At 43.5% G+C, this 14,896-nt stretch overlaps 1 protein-coding gene across 3 annotated transcripts in view; it reads left to right on the top strand.

Annotated features, from left to right (window-relative positions):
• The first annotated feature begins 5,064 nt into the window (after positions 1–5,064).
• Positions 5,065–14,896, top strand: part of LOC129702390 (tumor necrosis factor receptor superfamily member 27-like) — an 84,758-nt gene continuing 74,926 nt past the window's right edge. For 2 of the 3 annotated variants that reach the window (XM_055644167.1, XM_055644165.1), the window contains exon 1: positions 5,065–5,210. The gene's annotated coding sequence lies outside the window, so the exon portion shown is untranslated. Of the gene's footprint in view, positions 5,211–5,699; positions 5,878–14,896 lie in introns of those variants that run through there. The other variant, XM_055644166.1, reaches the window with a different exon arrangement.

Here is a 14,896-nt window from a genome sequence, read left to right as displayed (position 1 = left end):
TCCACCAGGACGGCTCCCACGTCAGTGACTAAGAGAATGGAAGAGCCTATGGACCTCATCCTGGCTACTGCAGGTTGGTCCAGGGAGTGTACATTCCAAACGTTTTTTAACAAACCACTGACAGAACCTGTATCGTTTGCAGAAAAAGAATCTGCAAAAAAATATATAATTTAAGCCCGGGGGAGCAATTGATCTTGTTGTTGTTAATAACACCATTATTGTTTTAAAAACAGATTCATGGTTGATCACGATAACACACTTCCTCCCTCGAATGACTTCGGCAGTGAGTGAAGTATGAACTGTGACACGGTTTGAAATCACAGAGCTTTGAAGTCTTCATGTAGTCACTCACGTGACTCCGAAGTAAAATAGTAAGATTAAACGAGAACTTACCAGTTCGAAGTTTGATCTGTATTTTATGAGGAGTTACGATGAGGGATTATGTGCCCTCCGTTCCCATCCTCATTATATAGATCAAACTAGCAAACTGATGTCTCCTTGTCTTTACTATGTTTACTTCAAATAACTGTGTCTATCTGTGATTCCACACCGCTGCTTTGAAGTATGCCGCGCATGCGCACTGAGGCGGGTTCTTCACGTAATCCCTCGTCGTAACTCCTCATAAAATACAGATCAAACTTCAAACTGGTAAGTTCTCGTTTAATCTTACTATTATTTATAATGATTACGTTCCAGAGGATTTTAGATAGACACATAAAAGTCATAGTGATACTGCACAGAAGCAGACACTTTGGCTGAAGGCAATTGACATGCTGGTTTTCTTCAGACTGAAGAAGGGTCTCGACCCAAAACGTCACCGATTCCTTCGCTCCATAGATGCTGCTTCACCCGCTGAGTTTCTCCAGCATTTTTATCTACCTTCGATTTTTTCAGCATCTGCATTTCCTTCTTAAACCCTCCATGTGATGGTACCTTTTAGATTTCTCACCTCTCATCCTTAGATTTTCATTCCCCTTCCCTGGGAAAAAACACTTTGTGTATTCACCTTATCTAAACCCCTCTTAATTTTGTACTGCTTTGTGAGATCGCCCCCTCAATCTCCTACTAAGTAACGACGTCTTAGCCTGCCCATCCTCTCCCTATAATTCAGGTCCATTGAGTCCTGGTGACATTCTTGTAAATATTTTCAGCTTTTTTCCCCAACAAAACTGCACAATAATCCAATGTGTCCTCTTGTAACATATTGTCCCAATGCCTGTACTCAATGCACTCATTGATGAAAATCAGCATGCCAGTTGCCTTCTTCACCACCCTGTCCACCTGTGGTGCCACCTTCAGGGAAGCATGTGCCTGTACTTCTAGGTCCTTCTGTTCAACAACCGAAGAACAGAACAGTCTTCCTCTGGTTTGACTTCGTAGAATGCAACACCTTTCATGTTGTTAAATTGTGCGCCATTTGCCATTCTTTGGCCCACTTATCCAACTGATCAAGATCCCACTGCAATAGACACAAAATGCTGGAGTAACTCAGCAGAACAGGCAGCATCTCCGGTAGGGTCGAGACCCTTCTTCAGACTGTAATTGTTTATTGCCTTCTTCAATGCCTATGATACCACCTGCTTCATTGTTACCTGCAAATCTACTAACCATGCCTTGTGCATTCTCACCTAAATAGTTGTTACAAATGGCGAGCAACAATGGGTCAGCTGAGAGCACACTGACTGGTGCTTCGAGGCTGGATTTGGCCCCCAGCAACGAAGAAGATAACAAAAAGTGGGGAACACTGGTAAATCCCAGGTAAAGCTTATGTCAATATTTCTGAAAGGGCCTCTAATGTCTTGCATAGCGTCCCACGATGTCCAAGGATATACTTTTAGTTTAGAGGTACAGCGCGGAAACAGGCCCTTCGGCCCACACCGACCAGCAATCTCCGCACATCAACACTATCCTATACACACTAGGGACAATTTACATTTATACCAAAGCAATTCACAAACAAACCTGTACGTCTTTGGAGTGTAGGAGGAAACTGAAGATCTCAGGAAAAACCCACGCAGGTCACAGGGAGAATATACAAATGCCGTACAGAGAGCACCCGTAGTCAGGATTGAACCCGGGCCTCTGGTGCTGTAAGGCAGCAGCTCTACCGCTGCACCACAGTACTGCCCTAAGCTACTTGGCCATGTCCTGGAGAATTATCTACCTCAATATGTATCATTTCTATATGGTTCAAGAAATCACAACTTATTTGCCTCAATTAATTAGTTTCCATGATCATCTTCTGGGTAAAACCTGATGAGAAGTATTCATCTTCCCTTAAAGCTGCAGCAGGTAGGAATGTTGTTGTTTGTCCCAGTGCATATGCCGATTAATCATAGGGAAATAAAGAACTGCAGATGCCGGCTTATACCAAACATGGACACAAAGTGCTCAAGTAACTCCAGTCTGTAGAAGGATCTCAACCTGAAACGTCACCCATCCTTTTTCTCCGGAGATGCTGCCTGACCCGCTGAGTTATTCCAGCACTTTGTGTCTACATTTAACAATTAATCATGTCTGAAGTCTGAAGAAGGGTTTCGGCCCGAAACGTGGCCTATTTTCTTCGCTCCATAGATGCTGCTGCACCCGCTGAATTTCTCCAGCAATTTTGTGTACCTTCGATCTTCCAGCATCTGCAGTTCTTTCTTGAACACTTTGTCCACTGCGATATCTCCTCAAGGTATGCCTACTTTGAAGAAGTTCTCCTCCTCTCTCCGGAGACAGTTTCACAACCTCCTCTCTAACTGCACACCCTCTGTGTTTGCTAGCGCTTGCTGTCTCCTCCCCTTCCTTAACCCTCGAGCATCTGCCCCGCCCTCGGGTCTCCTCCTCCCCTTTTTCCTTCCTTCTCCCCTCCCACCCCCCATCAGTCTGAAGAAGGGTTTCGGCCCGAAACGTTGCCTATTTTCTTCACTCCATAGATGCTGCTGCACCCGCTGAGTTTCTCCAGCAATTTTGTGTACCTAACAATTAATCATGTTTGTCGCTTCACTGTCTCTGGACAGGAATAATCTCACCCATCTCGACACATTGATGGCCATTTAATCTTTAAATCTATTCTCTCCCTAACTACATTTTATTCTAAATATACCAATAGAATCTCTTGTAATATTATTTTGCCTTGCCTGTCATATCCATCTCAAGTCCTCATTCTACCCTCCTGATTTCCCTCTTAAATGTCCCACTACACTTCTTATACTCAGCAAGGGATTTGCTTGGGCCTGACTGCCTAAATCTGATGTATACCGTCTTTTGTTTCCGAACCAGACCCCAACATATTCCACTAACCCTAAACGTGCCTTCACTCTAACAGGAACATGCTGTCTCTGCTAATGCTCGGAGTCAATCGATCTCTGCAAGTTCCCACCTCATGTCTCTAAAATTGCCCTAACCTGATGTAGGACCTTAACTTGTGGACCAATTTGATATGAATCTATTGGTGTTTAAAACTAGCCCAGGGATTAAAGCTTACAGTCTGAATGTGGGAAAAATGAATCAGCGTAGATAGGCAAAATGATTGGCATGGACTTGGAGCGCTGAAGGGTCTGTTGGGTTGTTATACGACTCAATGACTATAAGCTGTTACTGGTACATGTAGTGTACATGGATATGCAGAAGGCTTGTGATGAGGCCCTCAGCAAGGTAATAGCATGCAGAACTGGGGATGATATCTTGACGTGGAGAAGGAATTGGTTATATCTGACGAAAAGTAAAGAGATGGAATGTGGATTCTTTGCGTACTAGGTTGTGACTGGAGTGTTTCCGCAGGATCAGTGCTTTGACCCAGTATTGACTTTAGAGATTACAGTGTGGAAACAGGTCCTTCAGCGCACTGAGTCCATGCCGACCAGCGGTCACCCCTTACACCAGCACTATCCTACACACTGGGGACAATTTACAATTTACAGAAGCCAATTAACCTACAAACCTGTACGTCTTTGGAGTGTATGGAGGAATCTGGAGTACCTGGAGACAACCCAAGGGGTACCAGGGAGAACGTATAAACTCCATACAGACAGCAACACCCGTAGTCAGGATGGAACCCGGGTCTCTGGAACTACAGGGCAGCAACTCTTCCATTGACCACTGTGCTGCCCCAGTTATTCACAATATATATTGGCAATTTGACTGAAGGGACGAAACATAACATTTCCAAGTTTGCTGATTATACAGAAGTGGTTGGAATGATGAGAAGCAAGGAAGCTGATTAGGGGCTTAAAGAGATGATAGACAGGTTGAGTGTGTGTGTGTGGGGGAAGAACATGGAAGGTGCAACATAATGTGGAACAGTACAACGTTATATATACTTTTAATATATATAACAACAGAGTATTTTTTAAATGCCTACCCTCTTGAATGTAAAGTCCAGCACACTGTTGTTCTTCACAACATCCTGGCCAATTATTTGTGGTCTGCCATTAAAACCACTTTAACTGCTCACTATCATATCATTCGTGAGCCTTCCTGGACACGAATTAGGTATCATGGTCCACAAAACGACTTTACTTCAAGGTGAGGAAAGATTTAAGATGGTTTTCGGGCACGTTGAGGATAGTCTACATCTGTACCAGACTGCGGGACAAAGCTATAAAAGTGGATACAACTACAACTTGTGGAAGACATTTGGACAAATATATGGATTGGGGTTTAGAGGGCATTTGTGTCAAATGCAGGCAAACAGGACTAGCCCAAATGCAAACTTGGAGGTGAGTTGAAGTACCTGTTTCCATGCTGTATAGTTCTGCGACTATATATCTTCAAAAACATATTGCTGGATTTAAGCCACTTTTGAGGTTGGGAAAGTGCTACAGAAGTGTATCAGTGAAGAATACTCTAGTGACACAACTGATAAGAGCTGCTGCCTCACAGCGCCAGAGGCCCGGGTTTCGTCCTGACCTCGGGGTGCTGTCTGTGTGGAGTTTGCATTCTCCCCATGACTTTCCTCTGGGTGCACTGTTTTCCTCGCACGTGGTTTGTAAGTTAGATGGCAATGTGAGTGTCAGAAGTTGGTACCGAACGGGGAAATGCGCAGTGTAGAATTTGGGTCGGTGCAGACGGTCATGAAAGGGTTAAAGGAGGGTTTCTCACTGTTCAGCCAGGAGAAGGGGCGGGGAGATTTACATGCAAGCACTCAGGAATAACACAAGCCCCGGCTCCAATAATTGCACGGTTCCTGGACTGAATGGCTACACTATCCTGCAAACTGAAAGGTAAATTAAAAACTAGGAGCTAATGCACATCTCACTGCCGAATGAAAGAAACAGTGATTCAGTACAAATATATATATGGTTAAATATTTCACTTGTTACCTGGCAGGGAGGTTAAACAAGCAAACACGCAGAACTAAGAGAGACCCTCTTTTGATGGAAGTTTTGCACAGGTATATAAATATTATTTCTTCAAGTTACGAAATTTTATTTTTTTGTGAAGTAATTCCGAGATAGCGGCCTGGATGGACAAGCCCGGGCATGTTGGAAATGGTGCAAGTGCACGCATCCTAACTTATTCCTGATGCACTTTAGTAACTGTCCAGCAGCACAGTCTGCAGATTGGCAAGATTTAAAAAAATGGAATATACCATTAATCTCTCGCTGTTTTGCATAGCCGTGTGGTTTGTTAAATGACACAGGAGGTGTTGGTTTAATCCCCCCCACCCCCCTCCCCTTCACTTTTCCACGAGTGCGGTGGACAAGTCAGGACATGTCCCAAGACAGGGAGGGCAAAGCTCGTCGCTTATCTCACAGGCTTCAGGCGCTGAGATGCAATTGATGTGCCGCGTTGTGGCTTCAATATTTCTGAAAACTTGGGTCGAGCCACTGGATACCGCTTGGAGAAGAGTGGAGCAGGTTCTACTTGACCCAACTCCTTCCAGTAAATGTATGTAACTCCTTTCATTGAGCCGCACAGCAGCATCCTTGCACATTCTTTGGCAAGTGGTGTTTTACCCAGTTTGGTCTTTAAAATGATGTGGCTTTTCCCCTCTGCTCAAGTGTTGCCAATCTGTTTTTCATTTGTATAACAGCTAGCAATTATGTAGCATCTGTAACCTGGTGAAAGGTTTGGATGGAGGCTCTTGACAGCAGCTTTGGCAGGCAAAGTTTGATGCCAAAATGCATTAAGGGTCGCTAACTGAGGTGATCAAGAGTCTGACCAGATGCCAAGATGGTTGGTTTAGAGGGGCAATTTCACTGATTTTAAGGCTGATGTGAATTAGGTGAGTAATTCATCCGTTTCACATCACAATAGTAACTCCATCTCTGGAGACACAAGGGATTGTAGATGATGGACAGGTGAAGTTTCGGGTTGGGACAGATTGTGGTGGGGGTGGGGGTGGGGGAAGAGAAGGTTGGAAGAAAGGTGGGGCAGGACAAAGCCTGGTGAGTGATGGGTGGAAACAGGTGAAGTATGTTTTTGATAGATGGTTGAAAGAAGGCCTAAAGCCACATGGTGAAAGATAACAGTGGAGGCAAGTGCTGAGGACGCACAGGTGGCTGTGATAGTGAGTGTGGGTCAGAACACGGGCATAGAGCAGGAGAGTAGCAGGTATCACAGGAGGAGGAGGAGGTGGTTGGTGGGTTGGTGTCTCAGAACTCCCAGCAAAGAGAGGAGAGCTTTGAACTTTTGTCAACCAGCACCTGCAGTTCCTTGCAACTGCTTTTTACTGCTCCTGCAATTCCTTGTATTTGCTTCACTGCTCCACTGCGAAATCTCCTCAAGCTATGCTTACTTTGAAGTTGGCATACCTTGAGGAGATCTTGCAGTGGAGCAGTCAAGCATGGATGCAAGATATTTGCAGGTGCTGGTTGACAAACAAAAGTCACAAAGACAGACAGCCAGACAGACTGATTCCTGTGATGTCAGGACTGTCTTATGAAGAAAGACTGGATAGACTTGGTTTATACTCTCTAGAATTTAGGAGATTGAGAGGGGATCTTATAGAAACTTACAAAATTCTTAAGGGGTTGGACAGGCTAGATGCAGGAAGATTGTTCCTGATGTTAGGGAAGTCCAGGACAAGCGGTCACAGCTTAAGGATAAGGGGGAAATCCTTTAAAGCCGAGATGAGGAGAACTTTTTTCACACAGAGAGTGGTGAATCTCTGGAACTCTCTGCCACAGAGGGTAGTTGAGGCCAGTTCATTGGCTATATTTAAGAGGGAGTTAGATGTGGCTAAGGGGATCAGGGGGTATGGAGAGAAGGCAGGTACGGGATACTGAGTTGGATGATCAGCCATGATCATATTGAATGGCGGTGCAGGCTCGAAGGGCCGAATGGCCTACTCCTGCACCTAATTTCTATGTTTCTATGTTTCTAAAGTACTGGAGTAACTCGGTGGGTCTGGCAGCACCTCTGGAGACCATTGATTGACTGCCTATCAAATCCCTCCCTTCCTCCGTCACCTGTAGTTACTCCAACTATTTGTGACTTTTTTTCCATCTGTGGAGATCAAGTCTCCCAGTCAAACCTTACAAGGAAATGCAAAGGGTGAGTGGGAGCAGTATTTCGGGATGCAGGAGCCTGCAGCCATGATCCCAAGAGAACTGTTGCTGGGACTCGCAAGTACTGGCTTACTAACTGGTGATTAGCAGGAAACTTTGCTGTGATATCCTGTGGGATTCAGGGGAGGGACCTTGCTGCTCATAACTTGGGAGGAAACCCGAAAATAAAAAGTTGATATTTTCTTGGCTTTCTTGATTGTTATCTGACTATCAACTAGTCAGACATTTGAGTTTGGAGATGCAAGGGACAGCAGATGCTGGAATCATACCTGGGACACAAAGTGGTGGAGTAAATCAGGTCGTCTGAAGAAGGGTCCCGACCCAAAACCTTGCCTAAGCATGTCCCCCAGAGATGCTGCCTGATGCGCTGAGTTACTCCAGCGCTTTGTGACCCATGATTTTAATTTCTTGCTCTGTCACATCAGGCAGGTAGGGTTATAATTGACCAGTCTGACAGAGGAAAGGAACATTGGTTGGAATGCAATGATGCTTGTTATTAAATTCCATTAAAGACCATAATCCATGAAATAGCTAAGCCAAGAAAACACAACTGGTATCTGTGTAGAAAGTGTGCACCAAAACACATTCAAATGATGCAATACTTTGAAACCTCTTTTTAGACTTTTTATTTTGGCTTCATTTCTAAGTTTATGTATTGCTAGTTAACTGAAGCTAGTTCTCAGATATTTAACACAATGGGATTGTTTCCACTGGAGCAGACAAGAGCGTAATCAGCGTTAACATTCTTTTTGGGAACATCCAAGTAGATATTTTTTGTTTTGCATTTTCAATTACTCCAGGTGTATGTTTAAATATTGAGAACATTTCAAAAATGTTCAAACTGCATCAATTTTCAATCTCATGAAAGCTCGACAATCAAAATAGGTAATAACAATGATCGCAGGCTAAAGTGTGGTGCTTAAATTACTGGATCTGTAAATGAGAGACTTGCATTTGCAGTACAGAGACCCGAGTTGAAATCCCATCATAGCAGATGTGGAATTTTAAATTGGGTTTATAATGTGGTATTAAAAACAAACGTAGTTAATAGTAACGACAATCGGAAAACTACAAAAGTTTAGAAAGAAACGCCTTTCAAGAATGGAAATTGTCCATCATTCCTTAGGCCTAAATGGGCCTGCAGACCTATCAAAGACACTTAAAACTCCAAGTAAGCGAGGACAATTAGAATTGCCAATGCTTTCTGGTCTTACCATTGATGCTCAGGAACTAAAAGATGAATACGTTTGTACCTGACCTTAATTATTTCTTCAGCCAAATCCTCATTTTGGTTCATGTACATCGTGCTTCTAGTTCCTATCTGCCTGCCCTTTTACCCCCCCTTTTTTTACCATTACTACCTCACTGGCCAATGGAATGTATAAGACCCAATCTGTATGAGCATTTTGAGAGTTACATGCTGCATGTTAAAGCAAAATTAATGAAAATGCAAACTGAATAAATGAAAATTGAGTAATCAGCATGGAAACAGGCCCTTCAGCCCAACCCGTCCATGCTGATCAAGATACCCCATCAATGCTAATTCTATTTGCCCACATTTGGCCCATATCCCGCTATATCTTTTCCATCCATGTTCCTGTCCAAGTGTATCTGCCTCAACTACCTTCTCTGACAGCTCGTTTCATATACCTACCACCCTCTGAGTGAAAAAAAAAACCCCATCAGGTTTGCATTAAATCCTGCCCCTCTTATCTTGTTTTTGATTCACCCACCCTGGATAAAAGACTGTGCAGTCACCCTAAATATTCCCCTCATGGTTTTATGCACCTCTATACGATTCCCCCTCAGAATCCTGTGCTCCAAAGAATAAAGTCCTAGCCTCGCCAACCTCTCCCTATAGGTCAGGTCCTCAACTCCTGGTAACACCCCCCCAAAACATCCATGCACTCTTTCCAGATTCATGCCATCATTCCTACAGCATGGGTGATCAAAATTGAACACAGTACTCCACATTTGGCCTCACCAATGTCAATAGCTGTAACCCAATATCCAAATCAGTGCTGTGACTGATGAAGGCCAATGTACCAAAAGCCTTCTTGATCACCCTACTTGTGATACCACTTTCAGGGAACAATGTGCCAGTGCTCATAGATCCCTTTGCTCTACAACACTCCCTAGGGTCCTATCATTCACTGTGAAGAATAGTCCTTCCCTGGTTTGACTTCCCAAAATCCAACACCTGGCACTTATCTGCATTAAACTCCATGAGCCATTTCTCGGCACACTGACTCAGCTGATCAAGAACCAGCTGAAATGTTTGATAACTATCTTCACTGTCTACTATATCACCAGCTTTAGTGGTAGCAGTAAACATGCCAATCATGCCTTATACATCCTCATCCAAACCTCTCCCATCAGGCAAGATATACAGAAGTTTGAAAATAAATACCTCCAGTTCCGGGGACAATTTCTTCCCAGATATTAACAGGGAATTAAACTGTTCTCACCAACTGGAGAGTGGTCCTGTCCTCCCATCTACTCATTGGAGATCTTCAAACTATCTTTTATCGGATTTTACTGGACTTTGTTTTGTGCTAAAAGTTACACCCTTTAAACTGTATCTGATCACCAACTAGAGCAAAGTCCTCACCGACCATCTTTTGAGACCTCAGACTATTTATTTGCACTTTACTGGACTTTATCTTGCACTAAATGTTATTCTCTTTATCCTGTATCTGTACACTGTGGATGTCTTGATTGTAATCATGTATGTGTAGGAAAGAACTGCAGGTGATGGCTTAAATTGAAGGTAGACACAAAATAGTGGAGTAACTCAGTGGGGCAGGCAGTATTTCTGGAGAGAAGGAATGGGTGATGTTTCGGGTCAGTCTGAAGAAGAGTCTCGTCCCGAAATGTCACCCATTCCTTCTCTCCAGAGATTAGGGTTGCCAACTTTCTCACTCCCAAATAAGGGACAAAAAAAAAAGTCAAAATAAGGGACAAATTCCCGATGGCAATATGTTGGCCGACTCGGCTGTGGCTGGGTGAATGATAAGTGGGCCCCGGGTGCTGGACTGCACATAAAGCCCAGGTGGCAGGCCAGCTGAGGAGTTTTGGCCCAGGCCGCGTGCAAAATCTGGCACCCCGTCTAACTCATGAACCGATGTTCGGCCATGAGAAGGAGGGGTGGTGGGGTCAGCAGTAAGCGAAGGTCCAAAGGTCGGACAGCTGGCCGGGCTGCCGACCAATGGGGCCACGGGCGAGGCTGCGGCACTCCATGGGCTGCACTACGTCAGGACGGGCGAGACGGGGTCGGACGCGGCGCTCTGATCCGACAGTCCCCTCAGCCCGGGTAGTAGCAGTCAAATATGGGACAAGGGCGGTCCCGTATGGGACAAACCAATTTAGCCCAATATATGGGAAGTCCCAGCTAATACGGAACAGTTGGCAACCCTACCAGAGATGCTGCCTGTCCTGCTGAGTCACTCCAGCATTATGTGTCTACCTTGTAATCATGTATAGTCTTTTCGCTGACTGGATAGCACGAACCAAAAGCTTTTCACTGTACCTCAGTACATGTGACAATAATCCAAATGCCAATATATCGTGTCCATAAGAGTCCTCTCCAGTAACTTGCCTACCACAGACGTTCGGCTCACTGATCCATACTTCCTTGGGTTATCCTTGTAATCCTTCTTAAATAGAGGCGCAACATTAGCCATCTTCCCGTCATCCGCCACCTCACTTTTGACAATATGGAAAAATTGTGAGCAAAACAATTTTCTAGGTTGCCCTTTGGGTGAAATGATTCAGCTTTTATTGGTTTCGAGCAACATTTCCAGGTCCTCGGTATTTGTGGAGGTAAATAAGATTTTTTTAGATTGATTTAGGTGATGGCAAATTATCAATTCAATATTTTCATTGAGTACAAGGGAATGTTTTAGGAGGAATTTCCTTAAACAGCAGTTTGTTGAGGCAAGGGATTACTTCGCTACACAGCGTGGTTAAGGCTGTGTGATCCGCTTCTTAAGGGAAAATTAGATAAATATTGAAAACGGGAACAAACAGCATGGGAAAAGAGACCAAGGTGTATGTTAGTTTTGGAATGCTCTAGTTCTGTGTGAGAACTGACCAATGGATTAAAGGGCTTTTCCTTAGGAAATTCTTTGCAACCCCAATGTTTGTAAACCTAAATCTGTGCCGTGGGCTAAAAATAAATGATCTGAGGATACGTTTAGTTTGGGGAATCAGTGACAAATAATTTTTAAAAAGAACAGACTGGGAAGAGCTGATTTTAAGTAAGTTGGCAGTGTTTTTTTTCTTTTCTAACCATGGTTGGCACAGTGGCTCAGCTGATAGAGCTGCTGCCACACAGCACAAGCGACCTGGTTTCAATCCTGGCCTTGGGTGGTGCTGTCTGTGTGGAGTTTGCACGTTCCCTCCTGCACTGCAAAGACGTGCGGGTTTGTAGGTTAATTGGCCACTGTAACTTGATCCTCAGGAGTAGATGAAAAATGTGGAACCAGTGTGAGCGGGCGCTTGATGGTCAGCATGGATTTAGTGGGTCGAAGGGCCTGTTTCTATGCAGTATCTCCAGACGACACCATATTTTATGTACTACATTTAATTCAATTGGCAGCCATGTTCACCTGTAACAAATCTGCACAGAAAATGTACTTGAGTTTTCCTTTTGTCATGGGATTGAGTACTGTGGGTTAAATTCTACAGTGATGAATTTCTTTAGAAACGCCCAAAACAATGAAGTTTGCTTTCAAAATGTGTAGTTTGCAAAAGTATTGTATTTCCTTGTAGCCCTTCAAACGATGCCGTCATCCATCATCCACTCTATAGCAGATGTTATTCTCTCCATCCTCTCCCCTTCTCTGCAAATTTAACCACGCTTCATTTCCTGTTCTGAAGAATGGTCTTTGAGCTGAAATGTTAATTCTATTTCTCTGTTTCCAGCGTTTTCATTTCTTTTTATCAGCTGCGGTTGATTGTATTATCTGTTCTTGTCAGAGTAGCTCGGGTGGTCGAGATTTCCCCTCTGAATGATTTATCCTTTCCCTATTTCAGAGGCTTGTGCAGAAAAAACCATGTAAGGTTCTGAAGGAATTTTGCCCCCCCTGTCAGAGGTGATGCAAACCTATATTCTCTGTCCTCCCTTTATCTTTCAGCAATGTTGACTAAGAACCAGAGTAGAAATCTGTCTAGGAATCAAGAACTGGAGGACATAGGTTTAAGGTGAGAGGGGAAAGGTTCAATGGGCCAAAGGGCCATATATATTTACACAAAGGGTGGTGGTTATATGGAATGAGCTACCGAGCTAGTTGAGGCAGGTACTATCATAACGTTTAAAAAGCATTTGGATAGGATAGATCTAGAGGGATATATATGGGCCAAATGCAGGCAGGTGGAACTAGCTTTGATGGGGCATGTTGATCAACATTGGCAAGTTGGGCTGAAGTGCCTGTTTCCATAGAGTATGAATCTATGACTAAGTTGAACTTTCTTTTCTTGTGATCTTTTTATTCAACATTCAGGGGGGACCACATTTTACAACCCCACCCCTTTTCTCTGTGGGAGTGAGCCTCAAATAACCTCCATGATGGATTCCCAATGCTTGCACATTAATTTGTGCTGGAGCAGGTGTTTCCAGTCTATCCTGTCGGGCAAGGGCTTCCTTGCAACAATTTGGAAGCTTTAACTATTTCATCTGTCCTTTTCCAAAACTAACCTCAACTGTGCAATTATACTCAGTGCAATAATAATTAACTGAATTATAACCACTACCTGAAAGGTATTCTCCCACTGGTATTCCGTTTAGTAGCCCTGATTCATTTGGAGATACTGAATGCAGAATCCCTCACTCAGTTTCTTGACCCACACAACTTACTGCATAGAACATAGAGTGCAGGACAAACTCAGTGAGTGAGGTAGCAATGGTGGAGGGATTGGACGCTTTGGGATGTCGGGTTCCTTCTTCATATCATGTTGCAATTCTCTGCCATCTATGTATTTTGCATTGGTTAATATTAATGTAATTAAAATATCCCCACTCAGATAGAGACCTGGATATGTAGTGAATGGAGGGATGTGGATCATATGCAGGCAGAGGTGATTAGTTGAACTTGGCATCATTTTTGGCATGGTCTAGTGGGCCAAAGGGCCTGTTGCTGTGCTGCATTATTTTGTGTTCTGTATTACAATATGTTGTTTTGTGTGGAGGGGATTTATCCACAGTTTTTCTCTTTTTTCTCTCCTGTTTTGAGACACAGTACAGTCCTTGAGTGTCACAGACCGTCTTTTCTTTCTTCTATTCAATTCATAAAGCCTCACACTTCACTGAACGATCCTTCTGACTATCATTTTGTGCAGCAACTCTCATACTTTTTAACCAATATTGCCGTTTAATCCCCTTTTGTCTGAAAACTCTGTAATCAAGCTGGTTGTGTAGCTCTTCCTTCCCCACTTGAAATCATTATTCCATGAAGATTAAGAAATCTCCTTATAACTTATCTGTCAGTGCCTTCAGCTCATCTTCCTAATACACTATTCACTTTGCACAGACTCTAGTTTTCTAGTTGGTTTGATTTGCTTCACAAAATCGCAGGGCAGCAAAGGTTCTTCCATTGAATTTATTTCCTAAATCCCTGAAGTTTGCCTGGACTATGACCTTTGGTTGTTGACCCTTTCATGAGGATGAAATAGGGAGGGGGGGGGTGAGTGTAATTCATTGGATTGATCTGAGAGCTGTCATAGACTTGATAAGCTGAATATCATGATAACCTCACAATAAAGTTCTATATCATGAGACAATGGGAGAATAATATGAGAAGAATATTCTGCAACTGCTCAGTGATAAGTTCATGTCATGGGAGCAGAATTTGGCCATTTGGCCCATCAAGTCTACTCCGCCATTCAATCATGCCTGGTCTATCTTTCCATCTCAATCTCATTCTCCTGCTTTCTTCCCAAAATCTTCATTATTAAAGAACCTGCCAATCTCCGCTTTAAATATACTTGGGCATATAACAAGTGCTGGAGGAGCTCAGAAGGTCAGGTAGCATCTATGGAGGGATTGGACAGGTGACCCAAATACCTAATGATCTCCTTGACTCTGGCAGTTTGGAGGCACAAGCCATCCTGGAATCATGCTAGCTGTTGTGGAAATGCAAACCCCTCTTTCGCAATTGCCTTCAGTAATTCAATGAAAGAATCTTCTTTACCTTTTTAAGGTTGAACTTTTCATGATGAATCTGCTCTATGATCAATAACGACTAAAAATGTGTTTTGAAGATTATAGTGGAATCCTGGCTTACACAGTACAGGTATCCAGACTTCACTTAACTATTATGATCACTGATACTAGTGCGTGTCCACGATGCTCTTGGTAGATTAATGCTTGGCTATTACTGGGTGTGTACGTATATATG

Source organism: Leucoraja erinacea, chromosome 12, assembly GCF_028641065.1.
Source record: "Leucoraja erinacea ecotype New England chromosome 12, Leri_hhj_1, whole genome shotgun sequence".
In the NCBI taxonomy this organism is placed as follows: Eukaryota; Metazoa; Chordata; class Chondrichthyes; order Rajiformes; family Rajidae; genus Leucoraja; species Leucoraja erinaceus.
Note: the sequence above shows the minus strand (reverse complement) of the source record. Positions and strands in the feature narration are given on the sequence as shown.